Raw genomic sequence first — 6,000 nt, 5'->3', positions numbered from 1 at the left:
TGTCAATCACTTATCTTGATTCAGAGGGATAGGCAGCAAAGTGGTTTACAAGGTAGTACTGATTTTTGCAATACAGGTTAATCCTCTCTAGTCTGGGACCCTTGGGATCTGACTTTTGCCGGACTGTGAGAGGTCAATATTGTCTAGCTGCATTACTAACATTTCCACTGCTTCCTGGGCTCATAGAAGACATTTAGGGGTAAAGTTAAATAACAGCACAGAACAATGAGAGCCAGAACTGGTGGCTGGGAATAAACTTTATGGAACTGCAAGAAACTTGGCCACACCCATAATAAGTGGACATCTGGCTCATTCAAATCATGCCGGACCACAGATGTTGCCAGACCAGAGAGTGTCGGACTAGAGAGGTTCAATCTGTACTATAATTTTAAAAAGTGGAGTTTGACTGAGACTGGAAGTATCCACTAAACATTAACTACAGAATTTTAGGTGCCATAGAATCCCAAAATGCAACATGAAACAGCATTTGCTGTTTTAATAAGATAACAGCAGCCCTCGGTTAATACAGGCAGAGTGCAAATCCATATGTAGCAATCAAAATTTAATTGAATTATAAATAAAAGAAAATCCAAAATATTTTAGGAAAGAATTATTTCTGATTATGTTACATTACAAGATGTGCATACACATAATCTGAAAGAAATTTAATGAGGTCTTCATTATGTGAGGTTTTATATTTAAATAAGCTGCTTCTCCCTCTCACAACACAGAAGATAATAGCTGAACGTTTTCAGGAGTGCCTTAGAATAGTGTATGATATTATTTCATCAAGCATCAAATGTCTTTGTAGTCTATGATTTAGATTTTCATAACAGACATTTATTTTCACACACAGGGTGAAATCCTAGCCTTACTAAAATCAATGGGAGGTTAGACTTCAAGAAGGCCAAGATTTCACCTTTGGTATCAAATTCTGTCAACATCCCTAACATGATTAATGGGCCATATTCTGATATGCTGAAACCATGAGAACACTCTGATTTACAGCAGCGTCAATGAAATCAGAATCTGGCCCAATCAGAGGACACATATCAGCCAAGCAGGATTCAATCCTTAACATGACTAAAAGGTTATTTAATTTGTATTTGTATTTCATTGTTGATAATTTAATCTATATTATAGATACTGATAGTATCTACCATTGCTCATCTCTTCCCCTGGTAGTATTGTTTTTAGTTGCTTATACTTTCCTTTCAGGCCTATTAGGGCTGAATTTTTCCATGCCAAGAAACTGCTTCAAACTAGTGGGGGTTTTTTTAGTTAAAAAAAAAAAAAACAACAACAACGGGGAGAGGAAGGGGATAATATATTGCTTGGCTCGGCTTGGAAACAATTTTGATGAGAAGCTCCTGATAGTTTTGATGACAAGCTCTCGTGTCTGCATATTTTGGAGTGGAGACTTGAAATTGTGCAAGTGAAGCCTCCCTGGAGCCCCCAAAAAGATGCCTTTTGCTGCCCTTCTGAAAAGATGGCCAAATTTAGCCAACGTACGAGCCTCTGGAAAAGTCTGCCCCATGCTCAGGAGCCACTGAACCACAATAGGTATGCAACTGTTTGAGTCTGCCATCTAAACGCACTGAAGATGGCCTCAGCACAGAGCATGCTTCAGCCAAGAACCACAGTGGCTGAGCAAGACTTCCCGGCAACTGCTAGTCCTGGCTTCTGAGGGGCCAGGTACCAAAACTCACCACTGTGCAGCAGAGGGAGGAAATGAGGGTGAGGAGCTGGGTGAGGAGGAGACTGAGGGGGGAATTGGACAAGGAGACGGGAATTGGGAAGTGGGGTAGAACATTGGATGAGCATCCCAAGTGAAGGAACACTGGAACCATGGGAGGGGTGAATTCCTAGATGCCAGCCCCCCCGCCCCCTCACCAGGCCCAAGGACCTGCCCCTTCTGTATCCATCAGGGCCCAGCCCTGACTGGCTGCTGGCTCTCACCGCTCAATCCCAGAGTTCTGGGCTGCATGGCCTGGCCTCATCCAGCCCCGGAGTGCTAGGCATTGCAGGCCAATCTCCCCAGGCCCTGGACAGCCAGGCAACATGGCCACAACCTCCCTGGGCCATGTCACCCAGCCCGACCCCTGGCCAGCATGGCCCCTCCACCACTGAAGGCTCCCACCAGCTGAAGAACTGGGAGAACAGGCAGCATGTGAGGGCCTGGCCCCCAGCCTCTGGCAGGGACTAACAGGCAGGTGGGGACCTGGAGGCAGAGGATGGGCAGGGACTAATCAGGCAGTTTGGGAAGGCAGAGCCTTTCTGTGCCTACAATACCTGCAATCCATGCCTGGGATAGGGGGCTGGCAGGAGGGGAAGGGTGGAAAAACAGAGGCCTGTGTGAGGGGAGGCTGGAGGGGAAAGGGTCACACTTGCGGCATATGAGCCTGAGGATCTGTGACCTCTGGCTAACAACCCCCTCCAGAACCTGGAATGGACCCAAGCTTCCTCCATACACATGCATTCCAGCACCGTACCGCAGAGACTGTGCGTGTCTGTACCTTATATCGCCACACACATGGAGGAACACGCCTGCCCATACATCAACAAAATACCTCCAAAATAAAACACTCCCTGGCATGCACTGCGCCTCGTGGGGTGAGCATAAGAGACCACGTGACAGAGGCTAGTCACACTGGTGAATGAGCAGCTGGGAAGTGCTCAGATACTACGGTGCTGAGTGTGGCATGAGAACCTACACAGACTAGAATAGAGTCTCATTGCTCTGCGATCAGTGAAACCCCCTGACAAAATGTGTGTCTCCTCCTCCTCTAGTGAGTGGTGCACACGAGGTCTGACAAGCTAGTACTATACATTTACTCTGCTTGCTCATGAGGCTAAAGTGCCTCGGGACGCCGGAATTCTGGCATTCCCAAGACGTTGATTGTTTAACTTCGCAAACTTAACGTTCTTGTAACATAGTCGTGTGGCTAATACATCATATATAATACAGTGCAGACAGCATATAAACAATCGCTCAGAAAGTAAGTGTGAACTGCCTCTTTTCATCTCCCTGGAAGCTTAACCCTGATATCTAATGATGCTTTTTCAAAGTCCATCATCAAATTAACTAATTCAGTATTGAGCAAAGCATGGAAGAACAAAAGGAATGGTCATGCTGGGCCGCACCAAAATCTAGTAAAATCAGTGGAAAGAATCCTGTTGTCTTAAGTGGGTTTTAAGTCAAGTCCTATATCAAAACCTGCAGAATCCATGGTAAAGTCCAGGCCGTCCTCACGCTAAGTCCAAGATATGTTCCAAAAAACTTGGACTTACGGCAAAATAACTTGAAGTGGGGGATTGTTTTTCCTGCAGCTGACTTCCATTTGCGCAAATTGAACTTTTTCGGGGGTGTGTGACTTAAGAGCGAGGAATGGGAGGACATAAAACACATCAGTTCCTACAAGCCTCAACAACTTTAGTATGGAACAGATGTATACCGGTATGACTTACAGCAGGGACACCCTGTAACATCAAATTCTCACATTTTAGCTTCACATCTGAGGGTACGTCTACACTGCAAGGCTATTTCGGGATACCAGAGGTATTCTGAGATAGCTACTCCACATCCAAGGAATGTGCTTGCTATTTCTAAATATTTTTCAAAATAACAGATAGGCTATTTTGCCATCCCTGTAAACCTTGTTGCATGAGGGATAAGGGATGGCTCGAAATAGTGCTTTATTTCCAAATTTGGCGCCATGTAGACGTGCCAAATTTCAAATTTCAAAATAAAATTGAAATAAGATACGCAATTTTTGTAGCACAAATTGCATATCTTATTTCGAGTTTAGAGTGCAGTGTAGACGCATCTTGAGTCCTGCATGATCCGGAGGAGACTAGTACCAATTCCCCAGCTAAATGGACTGGCGCATATATGACCTGAGAAAAGAGGTGAGGGAAAGAAGAGAAAAGCTCTTATTTTAGTCATGTTCACTCCCACCACAGGACAATAAAATTAATTTATCTTACATGTACAGTGATAGTCCAATATAATAATAATAATGGATTTGGAAACTCTTTGCCCTCTTTATTGCTTCCTTTTGTTTTTTTCCCCCCATGCATTCTCATTTAGACTCTAATTGGGGCAAAGCTAATAGAGCCAAGCAGTTACAAAATAAAAAATCCAGTACAGCACAGCCTATTGAAATGGTATGTGATTATGCACACTAGAGATCGTTCAGTTTGGATTTGCCTTCGTTTTCCTCACACACCTATTTTCACAGCTCTCCAAGTAAGTTGATTATGATGCACTGACATGACAGTAACCCACACTGGCTGAGGTTTTCACCACAGTTTAGGCCAGCGGTTTTCAAACAAAGGGTCGCGACCCATGACTGGGGCGTGGAATGTCGGGCACTGGGTTTCCTTGCTGCAGGGGGATCAGGTGAGCAGTGGGGGAAGCTAAGGCAGCTCCCAGCCTGTCTGGGCACCGCAGACTGTGCAGCAGGCCTGGCTCCTGTGGGGAGGGCTCTGCACACTGCCCCTGCTTCGAGCAATAGCGCCGCACGCCCATTGGCTGGGAACCTGCGGCCGGGTGCTTCTGGGGGCACAGTATGGTCTGCGATGCTGGGAAAGGCAGGAAGCTGCCTTAGTCCCTCCTCCCTCCACTGCACTGATGACCAGGAGCAGCTCAAGGCAAGCCCCTCCTACCACAGCCCTGATTCCCCCCCAAGCTAGAGCCCCCTCCTATACCCAAAGCTCTCCTCCTCAGCCCCACCTCGGAGCCTACACTCTAGTCAAAATACCTTGAGTCATGGGCATTAACATTATTCTTCAACTGGGTCATGAGAAAAAAAGTTTGAAAACTACTGAGGCACATGCTTCACATGCATTTCAATGGAAGTTATGTCCCTGAATCCCCTAGGTGACTAATCTATAACCCCTAAAAAGTTGATCATTGTTCCTTTCTGCTGTACCACCCGACCCCCATGCAAATCAAACAGCCTTATCCCTGCTGCTCTGCCTGTGAGGCTATGTCTACACTGTTGCTTTTTTTTTCCCCCCAGAAAAAGGCATGCAAACTGCAAACCGCAAGCAATGTATGTACTTTTTTCCAATTTTTTTTTTCAGAAGAGGCTTTTCCAACATTTGGCCCGACCACACGGGGTCAAATGTGGGAAACACCTCCTCTTTCGGAAAAGTCCTTATTCCTCACAAAAGAGGAATACAGGGCTTCTGAAAAAACACGTCTGCTCTTCTAAAAAAAATATCAGAAGAGCAGACATGTTCCTTGGACGAAAATGTGAAAGAAAGAAAGAAAGAAAGAAAGAAAGAAAGAAAGAAAGAAAGAAAGAAAGAAAGAAAGAAACAAAGAAAGGAGAGAAGGAAGGAAAGAAAGACAGACAGAAGGAAAGGATGAGAGAAGAAAGGAAAGGATGAGAGAAGAAAGGAAGGAAAGACAGACAGGAGGAAAAGGGAAGGATGCGAGAAGGAGGGAAGGAAGGAGAGGAGGAAAAGGAAAGAATGAGAGAAGGAGGGAAGGAGGGAGAGAAGGAAAAGGAAAGGATGAGAGAAGGAGGGAAGGAAGGAGAGGAGGAAAAGGAAAGAATGAGAGAAGGAGGGAAGGAAGGAGAGGAGGAAAAGGGAAGGATGAGAAGGAGGGAAGGAAGGACAGGAGGAAAAGGAAAGGATGAGAGAAGGAGGGAAGGAAGGACAGGAGGAAAAAGGAAGGAGAGAAAAAGGGAAGGATGAGATGGAGGGAAGGAAGGACAGGAGGAAAAGGAAAGAATGAGAGAAGGAGGGAAGGAAGGAGAGGAGGAAAAGGGAAGGAGAGAAGGAAAAGGGAAGGAGGGAGAGAAGGAAAAGGGAAGGAGAGAAGGAGGGAAGGAGGGAGAGAAGGAAAAGGGAAGGAGAGAAGGAGGGAAGGAGGGAGAGAAGGAAAAGGGAAGGATGAGAGAAGGAGAGAGGGAAGGAGAGAAGGGAAAGGGAAAGAAGGAAGGAAGCGCAGCCAGACGGAGGGACGGAAGGAGCAGACCGAAGGAC

Source organism: Pelodiscus sinensis, chromosome 7, assembly GCF_049634645.1.
Source record: "Pelodiscus sinensis isolate JC-2024 chromosome 7, ASM4963464v1, whole genome shotgun sequence".
In the NCBI taxonomy this organism is placed as follows: domain Eukaryota; kingdom Metazoa; phylum Chordata; order Testudines; family Trionychidae; genus Pelodiscus; species Pelodiscus sinensis.
Note: the sequence above shows the minus strand (reverse complement) of the source record.